At 47.9% G+C, this 25,777-nt stretch overlaps 1 protein-coding gene across 1 annotated transcript in view; it reads right to left on the minus strand.

The window, feature by feature from the left end:
- LOC135903532 (uncharacterized) overlaps positions 1–24,155 on the minus strand; it is a 195,602-nt gene extending 171,447 nt beyond the window's left edge. The window contains exon 1 of the mRNA XM_065433839.2: positions 23,953–24,155. The gene's annotated coding sequence lies outside the window, so the exon portion shown is untranslated. The remainder of the gene's footprint in view (positions 1–23,952) is intronic.
- Positions 24,156–25,777: the final 1,622 nt, after the last annotated feature.

The raw sequence follows: 25,777 nt of genomic DNA on the forward strand, positions 1-25,777 counted from the left end.
TGCCAAATGAAATATCGGACATTCGAGTGAACACCCGAAAAAATCTTCTGGCGGTTGATGTCCAGCATGCGGCTGCTTTGACCACTCTACGCAGCGTAACGGACCTCGATGGCATTCAGGTGCGCTCTTACATCCCTCTGGGATCTGACGTAGTCACCGGCGTTATCTACGACGTAGACGTCGCCATCCTTAATAACGACTTGCCGATTCTTATCAAGCCAGCCAATGATGAGGTCATCGTTGATGTTAAGCGGCTAGGCAGTTCACGCTGCGTGAAAATAGCATTCAAGGGCAAACATATACCCTCGCATGTCAAGGTTGGACACTTCAGACATGCAGTGCGGCCTTTCATTGCGAAACCTCTCCAGTGCCGCAAATGCATGAAACTGGGACACGTGAGCAGCGTCTGCGAAAATCAGGCAGCATGCCCCCGCTGCGGAGAGCCCCACACTGCAGATAAATGTGGCGCGACTGTGGTGAAGTGTTCAAACTGCGGAGGATCGCATGAAGCTTCATCGAAGAAGTGCCCACATATTAAGAAGGAAATGGCCATCTTGAAAGAGATGGCGAGAGATCATTCATCTCATCGCGAAGCCGCCGAAAAAATCAGGAAGCGACGTTCACGTCACCGGCGCTCCTCAAGACAGGCTTCTCAAGGAAGGCGCATGCCACTTCCTACAACACCACCTCCTCCTCCACCGCCTAGGCCAGACAATGTGGAAAGGACCGCGAAGAGCAAGTCCACTGAGAAGGCCACATCTGCCGAATCTTGGCCGGCTCTACCAAAACGACAACATTCACCAACAGAATCACAGCAAACTTTCGCTGGACAACCCCCGACGTCTACTGTCGGCGATGTGTGCGACCAAGACAGGCAGGTGGCTGATATGCTGCAATCGCTAATTAATACAATGCGCATTATACTGAACAAGCTGCAAACACCAGCAGCTCGAAGCGCTCTGCAAATACTGGATGCACTAAATCCAGTGCTTGCTAGCATCGTTTAAGCACCATGGCTCGACCAATAGTCCCCTTCCGCACTGAACTTAAAAGTGCGTCGATCTTTCAATGGAATGCCAGGGGTCTAAGGACCCGTATATCAGACTTTCGCCAATTCATTTTCACAAATCGCTTCCCCATACTGGTCATTTGCGAACCAAATACATCAACTCCACTCAGACTGTCCGGTTATGAATCTTTCGTCTCGTCCACACGCGGTGCGAGCACGAAAGTGATCATCTACATCCGCACGGACTTCACATATGTCGCTAACGCAATAGAGCCTCATGACGACAACCAATATGTCTGCCTAAATGTCCAAAAGAAGAATGTGTCATTTACACTAATTGGTGCCTACATATCCCCAGCGGGTCACTTTGACGGCGAACGACTCAAGAAAATATTACTAATGAACAATGGTCCCTGGGTTATCACAGGTGACTTCAACGCGCATCACCAGCTATGGGGAAGCACTAAAATGGACTCCAAAGGCAGGAGCCTTGCCTCCTTTGCTGCCGACCATGATTTGTGCTGTGTAAATGACGGCAGCCCTACATTTCTGCGAGGCACGACCTACAGTAGCTGCTTGGACTTGACTTTGGTGTCACGGCGCTTTGCCTCGAGCGTCCAATGGTTTACAGACGTAGAAACACATGGAAGCGACCATATTCCAACATACATAACGATTAGAGGAATTGACCAACGCTCCTCTACTGTGTTGCGTACAGTTGATTGGACAAAATTTAAGAAGGATATGGATGACACTTGTCGGGAAGGCCTCTCACACACTTTCGAAGAAACAATCGCAGAGGCATTGAAAACGTCCATGTGCTCGCTTACAAGGTCAACAAGGCGAACAGACTTGGACGTGGAACTGGATAGGCTGCGTGCGACACGCCGACAGGCGGAGAGGAGGTATCGGCGCACGAAGTCCGTCTTGGATCTGAGGGCTTCACGGCGCATACAAAAGAAAATCCAGCGTCGCATGGATAAATTGGAAGATAAGCGATGGAAAACATTCTGTCAGTCGCTTGATCCCCGAAAATCGCTCTCGCACATATGGAGAACGGTTAGGGGTCTTCGCTCATCTCCGCATCAAAGGAAGCCCTTCGCTGCTCTGGCCCTCTACCAACTTCGCTCGGAACTTCAATTGGCTGAAGAGTTCTGCGCACGGATTGCTGGGTCCGTGGCCATCATTACTGACGCAGCATTGAATGACATCCCTGAGGCACGTGTACCAGAAATCAACGTGCTATTTTCACTCGAAGAGCTCGATGCTGCGTTGGTGACTTGCAGGCGTTCTTCGTCACCAGGACCTGATGGCATCACGTATGCTGCCCTATGCCACCTTGGACATGAGGCACGTGATGAGCTTCTCAACTACTACAATGAGTCTTGGCAGAACGGCGCCGTTCCTAAACAATGGAAATCGAGCCGCTTGATCCCCATTCTGAAACCTGGAAAGTCACCGCTTGAGATCTCATCATATCGTCCGATTGCGCTTTCGAGCTGCGTCGGCAAAGTGATGGAAAGAATGATTCTTGCCCGATTGGAATGGTACCTAGAACGATTCAACATCTATCCGAACGCCATGACAGGCTTCCGTCGGGGTCGCACGACCATAGACAACGTCATTGACATCGTAACATGGGTCCAAAATCAAAAAAGCCTCAAGCGCCTGTCTGCGGCACTTTTTCTGGATATAAAAGGAGCCTATGATAACGTCACCCATGAGGCCATACTAAACTCACTTGAGGCTGTTGGAGTTGGTGGCCGGATGTATCAATGGCTTCAAGACTATTTGACTGAAAGGCGTTTTTTCTTACAGACCGAAGACGGCCCAACTTCAGACCATTACATCTGCCGTGGTGTGCCGCAAGGTGGAGTGTTGAGCCCTATTTTGTTCAACCTCGTCCTGGTAGGACTAGCGGATTACCTACCGCAGACAGTACATGTCTCAATATACGCCGACGACATTTGCATCTGGGCCTCTGCGGTGACTCGCCCTCAGCTAAGAGCCAGGCTTCAGCGGGCGGCAACCATGACGGCTTCTTATCTCCGAGAACAAGGCCTCAGTGTGTCTACTGAGAAGTGCGCATTACTTGGTTTTACGCGGAAACAAATGTCATCGTATCCTGTTACCATCAATGGTCAAGCTGTATTCTATGTTAAGACACATCGGTTTCTGGGCGTCATCATTGACCGCAACCTCTCGTGGAGCCCTCACTGCGTCTATCTGAAGAAGAAGCTAGTCGCCATTGCTCAAGTCTTCAAATTTCTATGCGGGAAAAACTGGGGTACACCAGTCCATTCTATGTTGCAGCTGTACAGGGTTCTGTTTCTCGGACTCCTACGTTACAGCCTACCAGTGTTGTCCAATGCATGCAAGACGAACTTTCGCACCTTGGAGAGCATACAAGGTCAAGCCCTACGCACGTGTTTGGGGCTGCCTCGGTGCACGTCAACAGCAGCAACAATTGCCATCGCAGGAGACCATACAATCCAGACACATGTAGCTGTCGACTCTCTCAGAGCGCACATTCGCCATCTGTCAAGGATCCCCGACCACCATTTGGCCTCCCTACCAGCCGAGAGACCTCAAGCGACCTTTTCACGAATGATTAACGCTCATCAAGAGTACATACCAGCAAGTTTTACACCGGCGGCGAAGCCTTCCTCCCCCCTGTGGTGCCTGCGACAGCCTCAAGTGAATTTTGATATTCCTGGAATTACAAAAAAGTCCAATCATCCATCGCCGGCTCTGAAGCAACTTACACTCCTATTACTGCACCAGACGTATCATGACCGCATACACATATATACCGATGGTTCAACCTCACCTACCAGCTCAACTGCCGCATTCGTCGTTCCAGCCAAGAACGTTACAGTTAAATTCAAACTGTCGCACACGACTACATCTACATCGGCAGAACTTGCAGCTCTCCATGCCGCTATGATGTACATCACCGAAGAGCCAACAGAGAAGTGGGTCGTATTTTGTGATTCCAAGGCAGCCCTTCATAGCATCAAGTCCGCGTTACGTCACAGAACTTACGAGCAAATGACATCTGAAATCAGGGAACTGCACCACCATGCTCTGGAAAGAGGACACCACATTGTATTTCAGTGGATTCCTGCTCACTGTGGCATCGTCGGCAACAACCTAGCTGACAAGGCTGCCCAGTGTGCCCACGAAGATACAAAGACGCGTCCAACACCTTTGGCGAGGTCGGACGCTGCCAGAGAACTTCGCCTACTTGCGCGCAAGAAGTCCCAAGATCTCTGGACATCAAGTGGCTTCAATTGCAGATTACGTCAACTGGACCCCACGCTACGGCTACAACTGCCACCTAGCCTTTCCCGCGGCGAAGCAACCTTGTTGTGTCGCTTGTGGTTGGGAGTGGCGTTCACGAACGCATACTCCTACCGTATGGGAATGGCCGAGAGCCCGATGTGCGACTCCTGTGGGTGCGAGGAGTCCATCGAGCACGTATTGTGTACCTGCCCTCGCTACGATGTCCACCGCCTCCCTCTGCGGGCAACTTTACACAGACTAGACTCGAGACCATTCACCGAGTCAAAGATACTCGGACCGTGGCCACAACCGTCACTGGCTCGAAAAGCGATTCGTGCACTAGTGCGGTACTTAAAGTGCACGGGCTTAAGAGACCGCTTATAGTGTCATTGTGTAAGGTGTCCCTCCCACATGTACTCAGTGCTAACTCTCTCCCTTTCTTCCTCTTTCTATTCCCCTTTCCCCCACCCCCAGTGTAGGGTAGCAAACCGGATGCTGTTCTGGTTGACCTCCCTGCCTTCCCTACCCTTGCTTTCTCTCTCTCTCTCTTGAGAGCCAAGATCCGCTATCACTCCACCGCCTCAAGTGCCGCATCTCTAGAAGAGCAAGAGTGTTCGTACCATCGACAGGTACATCTTGCAGTGCTAGAACATCGATTTTGGTGTACGATATCCTTATTAAATAAGAAATTCAGAAATAGACAACGTTGACTTTTAGGGTTATTACTTCTAGTTTCGACAGTTGTCTCTCGTTCTTTACACTTTTGAGCGCGCATATAATTCGTGTGTTCAATGCAAAATAGCTACATGAACATTCGTGGATGAGAGTTCTTTCTGACAGCATACTGGCTTCTCACGGCAGCACTGTACCAGATTAATGAGACCCGAGCGAGACAGCTTTTCACGCAACTTTGTGGAACAACCCAAATCTTCTTTTCCGCTTCGCATAAGCTTGTGAAATATTCCTGGGAAATTAACTTATGTGTCAGTGTAACAGCACATGTAAGTCCACAGGCCTGTGTGCCAAATCTTACCAAAAAAAAAACGGATACGCAGCCATTCCCGCAGATGGTATGATTTTGATCATCGGCCGATTTTGAGGTGGCCGGTAGGGCGTTGCTGGTGCCGCGTCGTCACGGCACAATTGTAACTATTCGCCACGTCGACTTTATTACCGGTGTCGGTGCCATCAGCATTGCCGGCTTCAGAGAAGCGCGATTGAATACCGCGCAAGAGAAAAGTACAGTGTACACCACCGATGCGAAAACATACAATTTTAAAGGACCGCGACGGAAAGCGCTTCTGTTGCGACTTCGGAACTCTTGGCCGTCGCGACCGAATGTTTCTGCTGCGACGTCAGAATTGGTGTCGTAACGTCGGAGTCGCTGTCAGGATATAAAGCTGTTGTTCCGACTTCAGAACTCTTGTTGTCGCGACAGAATGCTTCTGTTGCGAAATCAGAATTTCTGTCGTAATGTCAGAAATGTCTCCCAATTAAGAAATGCCAACAACTTCTGTCGTACAACAGAATTTCTGTAGTTGCGACAGGAATTCCTTTTGTCTTTTTCAACCGGGCACTACAGAAGCTTGTCGCATCACACAATTTCAGTGCACTTCTGTTGTCATCATTGGGTACATGTTGCGGCGATAGGTTTCCGTTGTGGAACAGTTCTCTGTAGTACAACAGCAGTTTGTCCATTACTTCAGGAACACTTCTGTTATGACAACTGGAGGCCTGTTGCAATGATAGGCTTCTGTCGTACAACAACATTTTTCTGTAGTACAACAGAAGTTGGTCGCATTACTTCAGGAACACTTCTGTTGTGACAATTGGGGGCCTGTTGCCACAATAGGTTTCTATAGTATTTCAACAGCTCTCTGTAGCACTACAGAAGTTTTTCGGGTTACTTCAGGAACATTTCTGTTGGGACAACAGGGTGCCTGTAATGATGACAATTTTTTCTGTAGTACTACAAAAATCTGTTGTAGAGCTTCAGCTTTCTGTTGTAACAACAGACATACGACAGACTGTACTTCTGTAGTAGCAACAACAAATGTCTGTTGTACATCAGAAAAGTCTGTCGCTCCATCAGGAATCTGTAGTTACTACAGAAAAATCCTGTTGTACAACAGAAATTTCTGTAGTACTACAAAAATCTGTTGTAGAGCTTCAGCTTTCTGTAGTAACAACAGACATACGACAGACTGTACTTCTGTAGTAGCAACAACAAATGTCTGTTGTACATCAGAAAAGTCTGTCGCTCCATCAGGAATCTGTAGTTACTACAGAAAAATCCTGTTGTACAACAGCAATTTCTGTAGTACTGAACACAACCTCTGTTGTCATTTTCAACTGGGCATTCACGTCATGTGTGCTAATATTTCATCTCTCGCTCTCATATGTGAGCCTTTACATGCGTGCTAAAGACTTAGTTGCGACAACAAAAAAATAAAAGAAATCATGAAATATTTAGTGCATAATCAATTATGTGCTCAGTGGAAATTTCGTTTCATTACGCTTGCATTCCTTAAGTCATAGGGTTTGGACATATTGTTTTAATTTTATTATTGGTTCAACAATTGCACCATAATGTATCACTCGTAACTCAATTAAGTCATTTTTGTAATGGCTAGGTGCTGGAGTTAACGGAGAGAATGCGTTCTCCTTGGTGGCAAGTAGAGCCTCTATATACATCCTTTTTTTTAAGCATGAAATGCTTTTAGCTCCCATTGTCGGCGACCTTCAAGTGACCTTGAGCCAAAAGCCAGAGCCGTTATCCGGGCACTCAGACGAGGACATCAGGGAATCGTTGCGAGAACAAAACGAGATCATCTGGGCAACCAGTCAAAACTTAAGTGGGGTCTCTGGCCACCAGCCCTTTGTACAGGACCGCATTAACACTAGTTAGTGCCCAAACAAGTTACAAAACATATTGCTGCCCAGTTCTTCCTAATATTTGTTCACAATATCACTCAAGCTGTAACTTCTAGTACGCTGACGTTTTATTTGTCATTTCCAATAGCGACGTTCACAAGGCAGATACAGTGCACCGTACACTTGATTGTCACCTTTTGGCGCTGAGACAGGGTTGCCTATGCTCTCTTCAACGCCAGCGGTCCGTGAGTTCCGCGGCTCGGGTTTTGCACCGCCTCCATCGAGAGATGGCGCCACGATGCCTGACCAGGCCGGCAGCGTCCGGCGCTCCGCGGATGGTTGTGTAGGTTGTGAAATGGTTGTGAGTAGTGGTCGTAATTACTCCAATCAGCCTGCTTTGCCGTTAGCCATTTCATGCTTAGATCTACTCTTGATTAAGAAAGAGCCAGCAACATTTTTTTTTTGCACTCCTTTCGATCGGTACAGTGTTGCAAAACCCTATTCTGTCGCTGCGTTTTGCGCAATGTGGCGATACAGTGATACATCACACCCGCCGTGGTTGCTCAGTGGCTATGGTGTTGGGCTGCTGAGCACGAGGTCGCGGGATCGAATTCCGGCCACGGCGGCCGCATTTCGATGGGGGCGAAATGCGAAAACACCCGTGTGCTTAGATTTAGGTGCACGTTAAAGAACCCCAGGTGGTCGAAATTTCCGGAGTCCTCCACTACGGCGTGCCTCATAATCAGAAAGTGGTTTTGGCACGTAAAACCCCAAATATTATTATTATTAGTGATACATCACGGTGCGATATGAACGATTAGCTACCTGGATTATTATTATTATTATTATTATTATTATTGTCGTTGTTGTTGTTGTTGTTGTTGTTGTTGTTGTTGTTGTTGTTGTTGTTGTTGTTGTTGTTGTTTGTTCTCAACACGTATATACAATTAACAGGAAAGGGAAAGCAGGGAGCTGGCTGGCAACTACCACCGGAAGGGACACAACGCCTGCCTACTCTTCAGAAGGGAGGTGACGGCAACACAGAAATGGAAGATAGGAAGGAGGGGAGGAAAGAGGAAAGGAAGAGCAACAGGACAAATCTAAAGAGTAAAGTAGAACACACAGTAAAGATCACACACAGTAGGGCCGGTCACTGAAGGTCACGCTACTACAGAATGTTGAATAGAATAGTTTCGACGCTACAAACGTGAACCTAAGTTAACTCCAGAAAAGTAAGTAGAGCGTGATGAGCCTGATCACGCTTAGACGCACGACCACTGGGGTACAAACATTCGTCGAGTGTGGTACACCGCAGGGCTAGGAGATGACAGTCTCTCACCAGCGACATGCGCTCCGCACTGAAAGCGGGACACTCAAATATAAGGTGCTGAATTGTCTCGCAGCAGCCACAAGACGTACACGATGGACTGGCCACACGTCCTTGTCTCGATACGCGATACGAATTCACACGCAAAGTGAACGGTGGCACCTTGCCGGCACGAATGACGGCAGCAGGCTGTGCATGCGCTGAAACGTTGAAATTTCTTCGCGACTCACAATATAGAGCGCAGTGCACTAGTGTTGACACCACGGTGGAATAAAATGGAGTTTAGACGCCCATGTGTGTACACTCGACAAATCGACAAATGTTTCAAATGTGCTCTGTTGCAACTTCCGCGTATACGCCACGTTAGTGGAATCGGTAATGTGAATTGCAGCTGTGCCACTTCTCTCTCTCTCTCTCTCGATATATATATATATATATATATATATATATATATATATATATATATATATATATATATATATATATATATATATATATATATATATATATATATATATATATATATATATATAAACTGTTTTAATGTACCTGTGCGTGGTAGACGCCTGCTGCGCGCTGACGCGTGTCCTTGCCGGGCTTTTAATAAAGTTTATCCAATCCAATTGTTGTATTGCAGACACGCCGAGGTAGATTCACAGACAGACAGGCACACACCATCTGTGTGAAGCTGTCGGAATTGTGAAAGAGTCCGGTCGTTTCTAATTAAGAATTTGATGGTTATAGTCAGGTGCTTTCATGCCCATGTAAGCTCAACTATATGCCTTAATTAGCTCGAAAGAGTTCTCTACCAAGTGTGCACGGACTTGCACGGCTGCTGGTGCAGTGCCCGGCTCTCTATCTTCAAAGTTAAAAAGTTCTCGCTTAGCAACACGGCTGAAGGCAACGCCGACTTCCGCCTGAGTATATACGTATAATGGCCTCCCCGGAGGAAGCGACACAATGTAGCAGTGACGCGGCCAGACGACACCGCTTTGGAACGGTGCAGTACAGCAATCACTTGCACTGCAGCGCGTGTCAGCGTATCTTGTTCGATATGGCACACAATGGTGAAGCCGTGTCGTATCGCCGCAGCTCATATTCTCCGATCGGCTCGGAAATTAGACGTGTCTGGTGACCGCTTGAGACAGCGGTCAGTCTCCGCTGTCTCGCGTTCACTCGACATCCGTTACTTTCCGCTATCACATTGTACGCCATGCGTGCGTGGCACATGTCATCGCCATTGTTGCGCAAGGAACGTGCTTTCAGGCGGACGTCCGAAACATGTAATACAGGCTTCGATGTTTCAGAGGGCATACATCACGTGATATGCGCGCGAAGTTGCCCCTCGTATTTCAGGATGTCCCTAAAGACGGCGCGGCGCGCTGCAATGTACAGTCGAACGCCTTTATAACGAAGTACTTGGGGCCTCCGAAATCGTTCGTTATACAGGTAACTTCGCTGTAAAGGTCGCACACCGCACCGCACGCGTTGGAACCGAGACATAATTATTCATTCGTTATGCAGGTCATTTCGTTGTAGAGACGTTCGTTGTATAGAGACGCTCGATTGTATTGCCTACCAGTGCATATAGTAGACCTGATGATTTTAGTTTTTCGACGAGAAACATCGCTTAAACGGAAATAAAATTATGCAAATTATATAATGAATAATAAGAAGTAGAGGCAAGAAAGTAGCAAGTGACGCAGTGAAGCCGTTGTCCTAATGCATACAGGACGTCCACGGAGGAAGCTAGAACTGGAAAGCGTATGCGCTGTTCTAATAGGGGCAATCAGTGGAGGCGGGTGTAGGCGGTTTTGGCAAGATAATCTTTACTATCGATTGCTCAGCCGTGAACGTCCTTACTTGAGCATGTCACCAAACGTTCAACAACATGGTATCAAGAAGAAAAACAAGGAATAGACATGACACTTCCTCCAAAACTATAATCGGCTCTTCCGCGGACACTAAGCATTGCAAGCACGCACATAAAATGGTGCAATTAAGTCAACTTTCGAACATGGGCGCGTTTAAGTGAACCGCTATCCGCACTTTCTAGCCAGTGCTTTAATAAAAAAAAATATCATCGGTGCCACGATGTTCTTCGACATCCCATTCAACCGTACCACGACGCAACGATGAAGACAGTCTCGGCTAGACGTCGTATAACACGGTGCCATGCAATTATCGTGACATATTTTTAAGGCCTCGTAGCAAAGACTTCCTGCTTCCAGAACGCACCGAAGAAGCAAGCAACAACTGCTCGACAGCTTAAATCAAGGGGTACGCGGTTATCTGGGAAGTGTTGGTGTTGGTATAGTGCCCCTCATGGCGACAACATTGTGTGCTTGGGCACACTGCGTTTATGCGTTGATGAACTGAGCAACATCGAGAAGCTTCGTTTCGAATTTTCACGACTCCTTTGAGAATTTCTCGAAGTGATGCCACATAACTCCCGAAAACATCGCGGGCATCTCGCTTAAGACACATATCTTTCCTCGTTAGGGCAGTAATTGCTAGCACGTTTATGCATACGCATATGGATGTGTACAGAGATCGAAAACCAAGGCACCTACGGTATTCCATAAAGGCCCTGCCAGAGCTGTACGACTACGAGATCCGTACACGAAGCGAATAGTTAGCCGCATATTGTGCCTGCACAGCATTCGAAGCCTCCTTTTTCGGGAGTGACCATAAGCGAGCGGGGAGCGAGACATTCCCAAATAAAGCAGTAGGCTTGCGAACAACAGCGTTAGTGGATGAGAAGGAAGCAGTAAAGTGCAGGGTTTTTCAACCGCTACAGTCAACAAACAGGCTGCGTTGTACGGAAGCATCACGCTGAACATTTTGTTATCTGTGATCGCTCCCACTTCTCTCCCTTCTGAACGCTACGGCGCAGTGCTGAATTGGCCTTGCAGACGGGGACCAACAGCGCAAAGCACAAAAGTAGAGGTGGTAAACAAACACGCCGCACCCGTCCGCAGTTGCCCTTTTCCCAGTCCGCTCACTTTGGTGTCCATAGAGGTCGTACAATGACCTTTGCGGAAGCCATCAACACGCGCACCCCGCTACCTGTCGTCGCTCGCTTTTCTTTTTCGCCGCCACGGTTCCCGAGAGCCTTTGAGACGTTCCGCAAGGAAATGTGACAGCTCGTGCAGGCGGAAGCTATTACTCGTTCTTGCGGGCTCTCAGTGCATGCATCCGTGCGTACAGATTGCCTTGAAGAGAGAGAGAGACAAAAGGGAAGGAAAGACAGGGAGGTTAGCCAGTGTAAATACCGGCTGGCTACCCTGTGCTGGGGAAAGGGGTAAAGGGAATAAAAGGAGAAGGAAGAGAGAAGAAAAAAAAGAAAAAAAGAAAAAAAGAGAAAAGAAATGCACACAGTAACGCGATGTTACGCGCAACAATAGTCAAAGGCGTTCGCACAATTCACATGTCCTTAAGAACTTGAGCAAGATCACTGCTACTGCTGCAGCGTCACGGCAGCGGTAATATAATGTAATTGTAGTGTATTGAAGAACATATGGAATGGACTGGAACACCCACGGCGCTTAATGCGCAGCTCAGTAAGGCCGATTTTTTACAGGCTGTGTACTAATGGGGAATCTTCTTCTTCTTTTTTCTATAAATGAACTGAACAATCGAGCTGCAAGAAAGTTGAGGTAGATTAAGCTAACGATGCCGCGCTGACACGGAGTTATAAAACTAGCTGCTGAGGTCAAGTTACTCGTTCATAATGTCCAGGGGACCCGCTACACCAACAATTTTCCGCGGGACTCGAAAGGCCGGTACACGTTGTCCATTTTTTCCGGTTCCGATGTCAGCCAATGACACTTTTTGTTTCCCTCAGTCTGTAAACAAACTTACGTGGTCACTCATCTTACTTTTTTTTAAAATTAATTGTAACGGCGGTTAGTGTATGTATATATATAAATATGTATATACAAGGAAGTCGATGTCTAGCTGGACACACTGCTGGACGGTGAGACAAGTTGATGCCTTCTCTTAAAGGAATCTGCAGTGTTCTTTAAGAAAGTGAGCGTGCCGCATTCTCCCCCTTCCCCCCCTTTTTTTGTGCTGCTAATTCTAAGATAGTCTTCACATTTTGCTTGGTAGTAGAAAGGCAAAATTACTTTATTATGAGAAGCCAAGCGGCAGGCGCCGCCGGTCATGCCACATTTTATGTGGCCTCGCGTGCCATGCTTCCGCGTTCCAGCTCAGAAAGCGGTGATACCGGCAAAAAATTCGGAGCGCGCGCGAGGTTTCCGCACAAGTCCAAGAAAAGGAAGGCTGCAGCAAACTGTTGGAAAACATTTACTCGGCTGGTGCGCGGTCATCATCATCATCATCATCATCATCATCATCATCATCATCATCATTAACAATAACAACAAAAACAACAACAACATCATTGGTGTTATTGTTATTATTCTTATTATTAATATTAGTGTTGTTGTTGTTCTGATACCAATTGTACGAACACACCAGGCGAAATTTCGCCGTTGTCGGAATGTTCCGGATATATATATATATATATATATGCGTGGTGTCAGTGCGTGTGTGCACGCATGGACTGCATGCAGAAGCACGAAAACAAAGGGAGATGGCGAGTAAATAAGGAAAAGCTCTGGATTTATCTGCGTGTGACCACGTGTGCAGGTGCGCGTAACACACACAGTCATTTTTTTTTGTTTCTTCTTTTTTTCCCTTGCGGTGGCAATGAATACTCGCGCTGCTCGGTTCTCGCTGTTTCCATGCCAGAACTCCGAGCTGTACAAATATAGACGTACGCACATGTGGTGAGCACAGGCAAGGTCAAAGCTTTCCTATCTCTGTTTGGAAATGTTTCATAAAGCGCCATGCCGGAAGAACTCGCAGTAAATTTATACTTTTCTTGTTTTCAACCATACATGCTCAACAGACACACTTATATATATGTGGCACTTGCATGTAACGCGAACATTTGCGGATGGTATGCACGGAATGTGACCTCGTTTAACACGCACAACAAACATCACGCCATTTTTAGAAAAGGGAATATCTAAAGGAGTTGTTGCGTGAATTTGTTCAGATAGCACAGGTCGTACACGACCGTACTTTGTGTTTCCGAAAATGTGCGCAGTGTTCGCAATGTGTTTGTCACTTTTGCTTCTCACTTTAATTTTACCTGAAGTTTGTTTGCAAAGAAAGGAGGATGCGGAGATAGAGAAAAGGCAGGGATATTGGGTAGAGATAATCCTAGTTGGTTGTCCTGACAAGAGAGGAAGTGTCGTTTAAAGATGAGGGGGGGGGGGGGAGTGAAATACCTAGGCGCGTGCCTGGTGACAGGCCCATTCCTTAAACTGTGGATTTCAAAAGCCCGTACAACTCGGTCTTCCAACAGCGGATAGATTACCGTTCTTCTTGTTTACAGCGTCAATTTTAGTGCGTTTTTCGTGGCAGACAACCAGCTCCGTTTTTCAGTAAACATACCGGTGTCTAATGTTCTTTATTGATTCACTGTTATTCCCTACCAGTGTACACAGCATGGTACCCAGTGCACCAGTGAATACAGTGTCATAGTCTGTGAATGGTAGCCGGTATCTGCGCATTTCTTTTTTACTTTCCTTGCACTTTCCCACTAATGGAAACACAGCTTTTCCACGCTATTGTTAAGTGTTCTTGCAACGCGTCCTAGCGCGGTGCACGACGCATATGCGCGCCAAAAATCATGAAATAGTGCTCTGGATGTTTCCTCGACTCATTCCCTTCCTCGCCCGACGCGTTTTGCTGACGTATACTTTTTTTTTCGTACGATTACGCGCTGTGACATGCAAGTTGCGTATGCGATGCCCCACGGCTGCTAACCCATTACGAGAGTACCACGTGACACGCGCGCTGCGCCAGAAAAAGTCTGACCGCGAGCCCGTGGCAATTCAGACGCATACGAGGCTGGTCACCTCCTTACGCGGAAGCGGCTAGGTGGCTTTCCCCGTGACGTTTAACTTACGTATGCGAGCAGAGACAACGTCAGGATGGGAACGCCGATGGTGACGAGAAAGTGTACAGCCGGTGCACATGCGTAAGTCAAAGGGGACAGCGGCGTGGTCAAGGCGTGGCACACCGGGCTATACGCCACCGCAAGCTTGCGTTCATGAGGTTATTCACATTGATAGCAAAAGTGTGTACTTCTCCGTCAGTGTGCTTGATCCGCATTCCACGAAGCATACCGATCTGAAGAACGTATGCATCACCGAGACCTTTCTCGCAGTGGAATTGTGTACGGTAAAGAAAAATTGTTTCTTCGCTACGCTTGTTCCGGGGTCGCATTCGCTGTCAACGCGTTGGTTATAATACGTAGCGAAAAGCCGGATATCGTTTTTTCCAAACTATTCATTCATACGAACGTCTTCGAGGATTTGAACTCGTGTAAATAAATATACTGTGTAAGCGCTGTACATTTAAATGGCTCGTGCTATTTTACGTTCGCTAATGCATCAGGATCACGTTCTGATAGACCAGGCAGCGTCAACATGAACGTTCACGATACATTGGAAGTTTCTCTGAGAGCTTACTTCAGTCAACAAAATTCCTTCAATGCAGATTGAAAGCTTTACTGTCGATCATCAACGGGCGTGAACTCAATACGGCGCACGAAGGATGACTTCATCGATGCATCGGCACACTCACAAGCTGCATAAGAAAGCACGCAAAGTGGAGCCTTGATGTATTGATGGCATCCGAAATAATATTTCCCTGCAATAATTCCACCCTGCTTGGTAACGCGTCGGTAAATAACCTCAAGAGCTTGCACCATCTACTAGTTGGTCCCTTCGTGGGCGTATTTGGCTTTCGAAGACACCGCAAATGTTGCCAGTGCTTTTTTTTTCTTTTTCTTTCTCGATAAAGGCTTGCCTCAAGCCCCAACGTAGGGTGTTTATTATATGTATGTTGTAAGAGCAGTGCTCCAACTAGAAGTTTATGGTATTCGGCTGTTTACTACACAAGAGAGAGAGAGCGCGCGAAAGGGAGAGAGAAAGGATGCATAGAAATGCAGGAGAGCTCACGAGAGGTAGTTGCGGTTGACTACTCTGCGCAGGGGGAAGGGCAGGGGGTCAAATTCAGTACAAAAAGGTTTATCGTATAAAGTATGGGATCGTGAGCAGGCCAATACTTAAGTTCACTATGAGCAGATTTTTACGGTACGCGTAGTCATCGTGACGCGGTTTTACGAAGTACGCCACATTCCTTACGAAACGTTGGGAAATCTCAAAACACGCTTCATGACTTTTTTATTTATTTTTTTCATCACTCCTGCATTCATGCTCGTCCACAAGATCTATTTCGACATATCTACAGTGCTTCCGGTATAAAGCAAACTTGCTTTCCTGAATAATGTATACATTGTGCTCCAATTATTTCAATATCGGATGCTAATAATTTTATTCTTTTCATCTTCAAGCTTCGTCAGTCTCCCGAGCAGTGGCTCTGCCACTGCTCGGGACTGCCACTGCTCTGCCTACGTTGCCGCCAGGATCGGCCGGTTGTGAGCGACGAATGTTAACAAAGGGATAAAAATCGAACAAACAAGCCAAGGTCATCCTTACGGCGTATCCCAACCTTGCTGCATCGAATTAACGGTACTTTCCCGTCTTCCGAACAGAGTTCACGCACGCCGCAGAGCAACGACTAGCTCATATATAGGCTGTGGATGTGTTTTAGTACGCTGCGCGCTCACAGGTCCGGTTCGAGGAACGCCCCAGCATAGTGAACGACCCGCGGGAAAGGAGAGCGCCGCCGAGTGTCTCACGCCAACGACGTGTGCGTCAGCGTCACAAACGCCGTGTGCGGGTTCCCCCAACACCACCTAGATTTTGGTTCACCGCGCCTGCCTGCTTCGGTACACGCCCTCGGACAGAAAAGCATGCCACTACACGGCGGCGTTCACGCGAAGGAATCGTTGCGGACCTCGAAATGGCTATAAACTACCGCTTTTCATGGGTACCGATTTGTACACGTGAGAATCGCCGGTTTTTTTGTTGTTGTTTTCTCCGTGCCGATCTCGCATGCAACCATCAGTTTGTGCAGAAAACGCGCGAGCCTTGACCCAGGCGCCCTCGGGCGCACTCAACGCACTAAGAGTGCGCTACAGGGCGCCTTTTAGCCTAATCTGTATGTATGGGGTTCAATATTCGCAGCGACGATGTGCGCTTAGTCGGCATGACGCAGTCTTCCCCTGTGAACCCGTTGGGTCAGCGGCAGTTTCGGGAATCGCAACTGTTTGGCGCTCGTTGTGGACGGGCCTCTTTACCTACAGGGTTTTCCTGTTGGAGGTTTATACTTGCAGGTATAATTTGCTGCTTAGTTTATTTTTCCTTTTTCGAGCTTAGCCTTTCCTGCTTATAGACGGTTATTTAGATCCTATATATGACATTGGTCGCACGCTTTTGCTGCAAACATACAGAACTGGTAAGAGAATGGACAACTGGGCTAGTTGGTTTACTTGCATATTATCCGCCGTGGTTGCTCAGTGGCTATGGTATTAGGCTGCTGAGCACGAGGTCGCGGGATCGAATCCCGGCCACGGCGGCCGCACTTCGATGGGGGCAAAATTCGAAAACACCCGTGTACTTAGATTTAGGTGCACGTTAATGAACCCCAGGTGGTCAAAATTTCCGGAGTCCTCCACTACGGCGTGCCTCATGATCAGAAAGTGGTTTTGGCACGTAAAACCCCATAATTAAAAAAAAGATTACTTGCATATTTAAACTGATAAGACAGTCGCAGGCCCTAAATATAGGCTCAACGAGGGAAAAACGGAGTGAATACTTCATCGAAGCTCTAACTGCCAGCTGCTCGTTTTGTTTTGAGCACTTATCGCTTATTACTTGGTCATCGTCGCTTATCACTATACACGCGCTAAATCCGTGATTCATTTCTGTTTGATAAATCGCGCCCGCACGCACTCGCGCATCGCACACATATGCGATAAGAGATGTACCAATCCACCAGTACATGTATTTATACAGCTTGTTTGCGCTGAAAGTTCTGCGTGTTCGCGTTAAGTTTGGGAACGAATGAAACTTCGAACGCGTCGTGAAATGTTTATGCACACTTGCGCCGGCTATCCAAAATGTCGATTATTGCCACCGAGCCATTCTGCACGGTCACGGCACATAATACATGGTAGATGCAAAGGCTTCTGCGCATCGGACGGGTACCCTTGTGCGTGTACGTTCCGCCGCTGTGGTTATTTTAAGCGCCGCCGTTGAAATGTTGGCTGAGCTCCGGCGCATATAGTCTATGTGCACCCACGTCGCTTTCTTACAGACGTGCGCTGTTTACTTGAGGCAGGGCTGTCAGGAGAACTGTCGCTGAGAACAGTTACCTGGAGCGCATTCATCAAAAATAGGCGTCGTGCGTCACCGTCTATACGCATGCCTACTCAGACACTACGTAGATAGGCATACGTTGGTACGTCTGTTCGTTTCACGCACCACGAAACACATCCTGCAAACATATCGTCCTCTTGAAGCTTGTGCGGTTACGGCGATGAAAAAAAGAAAAGGAGGTTAATGAAAACGGGTAAACAGAAAGGCACAAGCACAGAGTCCGCAAATGGCTGATGGCGTAAGCAAGAGGCCCGGGAGAAGAAAGGGGAAAAAAAGGGGTCTCAAAAGAGGTAATCTCGAACGGTCCCAAAAAGAACGAGTATGTCAAGAGACTGCAGGGCGCAACAGCAGGCCGTACGAATATGGGAAGCACCTATCGACTAGGTTGCATAAAATATGCTGCTACTGCAGTCGCTATAGAAGTGGCACTGAAAATCATGGTGCCAACCTTTCCCGAGGCAACATTGACTTCATTTATGTGATCTTACAAAATAATGATAATAACACTAAATAAACGAATAAGCATAAGAAACATATCATGTGGGCGTTCGTTACAGACTCCATCCCAGTATGTGTATAGTAAATAATACATTTAGTTGAACCTTGCGCTACCATTGCAACCGTTGTTTCACCGTCTTGCCGCGTTAAACATTACGGACATATCCTGCAACGCCTGCAGTGCGAATAGAATCGAGCAAATGGAATCCTTGCGTCATACCAGCTCTGCACTGGGGACGTATACTGGGACGATTGCTTTCGGCGATACTGTCGCCTCGGCAATCAGGCTAACGCTGATTGGTTGGTTGAGCAAAATCGGTTGAGCTGATTGGCTGTTTGAGCTCTACGTCACGCGAAGGCCAAGGTATTGCCGAATGTGATCGTCCGTGAATACGTCCCCTGCCTGGGCAGTGCCGCAGCTCTGTGGGTATACTGTCAACGACTAGATCATGCCAACACGGGTCCCTGCCTCTACTGAAAACACAGTTTTGACTGATGAACGCAGTGGTCGCGAAAGCGCGCTATGGCGTTGATGTGAACGCTCACTGCTCGCGGTGTGGCACTGACGCCGTCGCTTAGCAACCGTATACGCTCGCACCGTTACGCGCACCTTGCACGTACGCCCGGAAAGCCCGGAAGCGTGAGTTGCCGCCTTTCAGCGCCGAGAGCATCAATGCGTCACCGGCATCGAGCTCAGTTCCTCGTTCCCCCGCTCCTGTCCCCCCCCCCCCTTTTTTTTTCAACGAGGCTTCATCTGCGCCGCGCTGAAGTGCTTGATCTTCCCCACCTCTGCGTGCACCTTGCCGACAGGAAGGCTCATAAGAAGTTGCGGCATCGCCCGACGTGCCCTACACTGGCGTGAAGGAAACCTTCTTGCGGAAATGGAAGGGGGATATACCCAACAACGGAGTTATTTTCGTGGCCTGCCCTTTCCTCGCTATATGGAACCACTGCCACCCTCCTCTTTTTTTTCTTCTTCACTCTCTCTCTCGCACACGGCATTCATACATCGTCACACGCAGCTTTCTCTCTTTTTTTCTTTCATTCGCCTCTCTCTTTCTTTGACCTATTACCAGGTCGCCCGAGAGAATGAGCCACCTCCCCCGTTTATTACGACTTTCTTATATTTTTGTACCTTGTTTGTGTCCGCATTTAGCAGTTATAGAGAGATATAGAGAAAGGGGGGGGGGGGGGGGTAAGCGTTCGCTCCTCTTCACCCTTTACGCGAGCCCCCAACAGGCACTGCTGACCTCTTTGTGTGAATAGACCGGAACAGAGAACGAACGGTCTTTGTTTCGGCGGTGCCGTGTGTGCCTTGTCAGTCGCTCTCTAACCGCGCTTCCATAACAAAGGCGTGCCGTGCCCGCGCAGTCCGCGCGCTCTCCCTCTTGTATAGTTAGCGCCTCCGGGAGCGCTTGATTTGCGATCTAGAACAAACCCGGCACAGACTAATCCCGTGCAACCACACACCCCACGGGCCAGCTGAGAAACCGGATGCGGAAAAGCGATAGCCGCGATGGAGACAAAAAGTAAGAAAAGGCGTTCGTGGAAGTGTCCCCCCCCCCCCCCCGCCACGAGCCTTCGCCGCATTTGAGTGTGACGGCCCTGAGTGCGCGCGTAGTTTCGAATACGCGCAAGGAGCCAGTGCTTGGCCTCGAAACGCCTGAGACAGCCTACAGCAGGATCCGCCCGCCTTGTTTTTTTTTTTCTTCTTTTTTTTCTCTCTTGCCGATTCCGGAGTCGATAGTCGCAGACGGCGCCGCAAACGCTCTGGCTTAGACCGTGTCACAAGCTCGAAAATGCGCTTCGAGTGGGACACACAACGCGAAAACAGGACTAGCAGGGGAGAGGAGCGAACTGTACGGCGCCGTCTATCAACTAGAAATTTTGTGACACGGAAGCGGGTAACGAACCTAGGACCAACACGGGCAGGGAAGGTATACACCCACATCATGGACACAAGTAAACGACACTCGCGCAGCTAAAAACATTGGCCTGATAACTCAAGCAGACATCGGTTGAAAGGCTACGAAAAAAAGAAAGTTACTATTTCAGCTATTTTTGTCTAGCATGGGTGTCCATCCACCTCGAAGAGGCCAGTTTGTCACAAAAGTTTGAGAAACACGGTATTTGCGGGAAAGTCGCATTCCCGCGAAGCCTCTACGGGTACATTGCTTGGAATGCGTAGTTTTAATCAGTGGTAGCTTCTGCTACTTCCACAGCGACCCATTACATTAGAAGCGTCATGCCTCAACAAAGCAGACATTCACATTTGTTTTGGATCTCGTATCCCGCAATCTTTCGGGGCCGACCCTACAATCGCCTGTACTGTAATGTACTGTTCGCCATGTCGTTCGACCTCGTTCTGAATGCGAAAATGTTTCGACTAACGTGCTCCATGTAACCTAACTGAAACGTATAAGCCCCTCCGCAAAACGGTTTAACTTGGCGAAACGGTAAGAATTCGAATAACAGAGTATGCATAACATAGTAGCAGTGCAGTATACTAGATTGAAAACCGCAGAATTTGTAAACAGGGAACATCGTTCAAGTCAATCTACGTCAGACCTTCATGTTCGTTCACTCGCATTGCCGGTATAATTCCCAATTACTAACATTTTAATTTGCCCTCCCCCTCCCTTCCCCCCTCGTTTTTGTGTGCGTGGATAACTGCTATCGGCATTGGCGTGTGCTGTTGATGTCTACTTTAGTGCAGGCGTGCACGCCTTTATTCGTTGCTTTGGCTGTGGTTAGCTTCGTTTCTCTGCTACTTTATTTAATGAATTTCAATGGGATATATTCGCTTTGTTACGTTGTTAAGTTTTTTTTTTTCGTGTTTGAGGGTGGTGGTGGCGAGATCACTGCAGGCAGGTTCAGCCTGGCAGATCTGGCGGGAAACTGCTCCACCTGGGCATCTCTTCGTGTGACGTCTTTTTGTGTCGTCACCATCACCGTGTGTCAATTAGTCCTGTCCCTCGCAGAATTGTGAGACGAATACGCGGCACCTCTTTACACACTCTCATCGGTCCTTCCAGGAAGACTCACTGTTCTGCACGTTCTACACGGCGTAATCCTTGCGAGCTTCGCATCCGCTTTGACGTTCCGTTTTCCCAAGAACTGCAAATTGCGTCGGTATACCATTACAATTCCGCAAACGATTGTGATGCGTGCGGGTTTTTGCACGAGGGTCGCATTTTCATCTTTTCTCGCACAGCAACTCATTAGTCGTCCCAGCAAGAAGCACATTCAAGGCGATGACTCACGTCATTCTCGTGCGGGTATAACAAGACGGGACTGAAAGCGACATCAAAGAGGCGACACTATACTATAGCCGGGCTTGTACAACCATTGCGAGGCTTAAACACGTTAGTTAGGTTGAATTTGAGACCGCAAGGCAAAGAAGCCAGGTATTTAAATTTCCGCGAGTTCCGAGAAGCTGCATGCGAGTCGTCGAGCCGACGAGGGAGGTTATCCTTGAACGAACAGCGCGATCACGAACAGCATCTCGATGAAGCGTAGCGATTAATGTTGCCGGGGGGGAGTGCAGAAGTCGAAGGCTGATGCTCACAACCGCCTCCTTTGCAGCGGAGAAATTGCAGCTCTCCGAGAAACTCACAACAGAGGCTGGTGCAGCGCACTAAGCGGGCACAACTAACTCGTTGGGAGAAAGACAAAACGAGGCACTGATTCATCAAACAGGGCGCTGTTTACGAGGTTTGTAACGAGGAAGCGCGTACGGCGCACGTCGGAGGTATAGCTGAATCCTGGAGTCAATGGCAAGCTAGTGATGACCCCGAATAAACCTAAACACAAACCAAATGTCGTCGAGAAGTAATCCGCATATAGATGCATATGTATACGCGAATGGCGAAGTAATTTAAATCTCATTTTCCTCCTCGCCCAGCACTGTGTTCCGTTTCGTTGCAGCGTTAAACCACGTGTGGACGTGCTTGCTCGTAAACGATCGAATCCCCCCGTGATTCAGCCCCATAATAATCAAGTGAAAAAATTCTGCAGACTTGAGCGATCCTACAGCTCTGGGCTCCTTTTAAAAGCGGCAGTGACGGGCTCTCGACCGCGGACACCGACAACTGGTTTGATTTTTCTCCAAAAAAAAAAACCGCACGTATCTACCTCGACATTTGCTCAAGAACGAGTCTGCGGTGTAATATTACATCGTCTTCGTCCGCAAAAGTACTTAATGCTTCGGCTTCCGAAGTATATATATCCACAACCGTCAGAGCCTACGTGCATAAAGCACAAAATAGCGCACAAACTGGGCACCACAGGTGCGTAACCGTTTAAGTGCCCGGCTTGCAATTGTATACGTTACAGCAGGGACGGGAGTCGAATCCCCGGCAGTGGGCAAAGTTTCGTTTTCCTTCGCAATAGGATGAGAGCGGATACGACACGATAACGACGACGGTTCGACGATCACCAGAGCAGCATAACGGAAAGAGCGGACGCACGGAGCCCAATTTCGAGCGTTTTAACTGTCGTCGCAGTAAATTAACGTTGCAGATGGCTGATTGCAGCAACTGAGCGACAAGTGTCTTGTCGACTGAGCGCTGCGACAGGTTGATGCACCCGGTGTGGTTGGTACAGGCAACAGGCGAAGGAGTCGCGGCGCTCATATTCACGCTAGTTTTCAGGACGTAGTAGTAAACACGTTCGTAGCTTGTGATTTAAGTCCAGCAATTCTTCTAGGACACGTCTATATTTTCTAAACTGTTTGTGGTCGCAGACGCCTGAACTAGGGCACTTGATCCCTCGAAGTCGGTAATGCAAACATCACTGCTCGTTTTTCAACCTGCGATTAGCTCCGAACAATGTTTTCTTGGTCTCGTAATTACTGCGACTTGGACTTTGCGGAATTTTTCGCATACACGAATTGAGAAGGCCGGACGGAATAGTGCGAAAAATAATATAACGCGCGCGCGTGTGGCGTTGCAGGCGTGAAAGTTGCGGGTTTCGTACCACTCGGGCAAATTTCAACAATCACTACAATGAATGAAACGAAATTCCTCTTAACTGTCTGCACCATCGACATGCATTTTGTTGCTGTTTCGTCGGTGTGGTGCTAGCATACAAGCTTTCTTGCTTTGTCTTTCTTAGTTTCTTTTTCTTCCTTTTTCACCGTCTCATTGATGCAGTCCTCAGCGATGCTTCAAACTTTCGGCAACAGCCATCGCGAAAGCAGTGAGGCGATCAAGCATGCCTGACGGGACCATGCAGACGAAGGTAGGCGACAAAGCTACCATGTGAACCCACGAAGCAAAGGTGTTGGCCTCTTCCCAGCAAACGAAAGGACAGGTAACACAACCATCGTTATTTCAGACGTCAACTTAAGTAATCTCACTACAGAACGGGCGCTCCTAAAGAAGGAAACATCATGGATTTAAAAAAAATAATAACTGCCAAAACTTATTGAAGAACCTCGGATGATCGCCTTAAGAGATAGAAGAAATGAGGAAAAAGAAAATAAAGCTTGAAGTTCTCCGGCGCGGCGCTCCAAGTTTCATTCCGCGCACGTTTCTCGGCAAGCGTAACTGCACTTTCAGCGAGATTCGAAACAGAGGCTGTGTACTCACCGCTGTCAGAAAGAAAGCAGAAGTGATGCGACGTAAGGCCAAGAGACGATCGTACGGAGGCGGCACAAACGCAATCGCGTCACGAAGTTTCCGATCCGAGGAGTTGAGCGCGCGCGCGCGAACACTTGTCGCCAGCGAGCAGCAGCGACCGAACCACCAACCAGCACCAACGGCAACGAAACGCCGAATAGACGCGGTCGCGCGGGCAACTCCAACTTCCTCCCCACGGCCGCCCAGGTGCGCTTCAAAACGTTGCCGCCGGCTCCGGACGATGGCCACGCCGCGGTGCGGACGCTGCGCGAAATGGGTCGCTACCGCTGCGGCGGCCGGCCAGCGGACGCGGCGACGTCTTCAGTGCGACACACAGAGAGTCGTGGAAGGCAACGTTGCTCGCACAAGTAAAATTATCTTAGAGAGAGAGAGAGGGGGGGGGGGGGGGGTATAGTAGGGACCCCAGGGCCCGTACCGCAATTAACTGAGTGGCGAGTGGAGAGAACGTAGGATGTGCGGCAGATAATGAGAAAATAGGGCGATGAGAGGTGGGAGAGACGTCGCTAAAGGGTTGGCATTACAGTAATGATATAACAGTAAACGTAAAAAAATCTGTTTTTTTTTTGCAGTGGTGAGCATTGCAATAAATTACTTTCCCGCGTGAATGACTTGATAATTTAGTCAAGTACTCTTAAGTAATGAGTTTATACGACGGAGCTGTTCGTAACTTTTCAAATTACCTTCCTGAAATACGCAGCACGCGCGCAGTGATTTTGCATCCTTGGAGTACTCTCTGAGGATCTGCATCGATGAAACGATCTCTTTCACGGGCTTCGGCACCGTTCAGATGTCTGCCTCTATGAAAGTTGAAGTAAACTTCATTTGTAATAAAAAGCATTATGAAAGCAAGTCCACCACTTCTTTAAAAGATATGCGCTCTCAGTATTTCTTTTTTTATTATTATTACATTTGTTTGGGGGCTGCCGTTCTCAAAATTCCGAAGAATAACTTTGTAAGGAATGAAAGACAAGGTATGAGTAACTACTTTGGTGGTAGAAGAGTGGTTGGGTGTGCGTGGTTCGGAATCAGGTCCGACATTCTTTCTGCCAAAGCGACGTCCGACGTCGGATTTTCTGCGACACAGGGCCCGTAACGCTGTCGCGTTAAAATGACTGCTACGTAAATGAGCAATCCGGGTAGAGTAATTGGGAATCTACTTTTGTTTTATTATTACCAAGTGTGCTTCCATGCGTGCAAGATGCTACTGCCCCCCCCCCCTTTTTTTTTATTGATATGATATAAGGAGATGTTGGCGCACAGTTTAAGGCGCCGGCTTCTCCTCATCTCTTGAGTGGTTCCGTCATACATCGTACAGGGTTCAAGGTTACATATCAAATATTCTTTTCACACAAGCACCAGGACTTATCGCGCAACGTTTCCACAGGAAGACTATGACGTAAGGAACGCATGGTACATACAATATACAATGTAAATGTCTGCACACTTATGTAGATGAAAGTCTCAAAAGTACAAAAGATATTGTGGCCTAATAACACATTGTCTAGTCAGCGGGTGGTACATACATCGTGTAAATGCATTACCACATAGAGTCACAACAGGATAGTCAAAATAACATAATTCACGAACAGATGGATATATACAGCCCTTGGTCATTTAACTATTGTTCACGAAGCTCAAATGCCCATTATGCGCAGACTTGTACGTGACGAATTACGTGTAATTAATTACTTGTAATCAATTACGTTTCTAGGTAATTTGGTACTTTAACGATGACTTTCTTTAGTCGGTACGCTTGCTGTAGTTCAATTATTTT

This window comes from Dermacentor albipictus, chromosome 1 (assembly GCF_038994185.2).
Source record: "Dermacentor albipictus isolate Rhodes 1998 colony chromosome 1, USDA_Dalb.pri_finalv2, whole genome shotgun sequence".
In the NCBI taxonomy this organism is placed as follows: Eukaryota; Metazoa; Arthropoda; class Arachnida; order Ixodida; family Ixodidae; genus Dermacentor; species Dermacentor albipictus.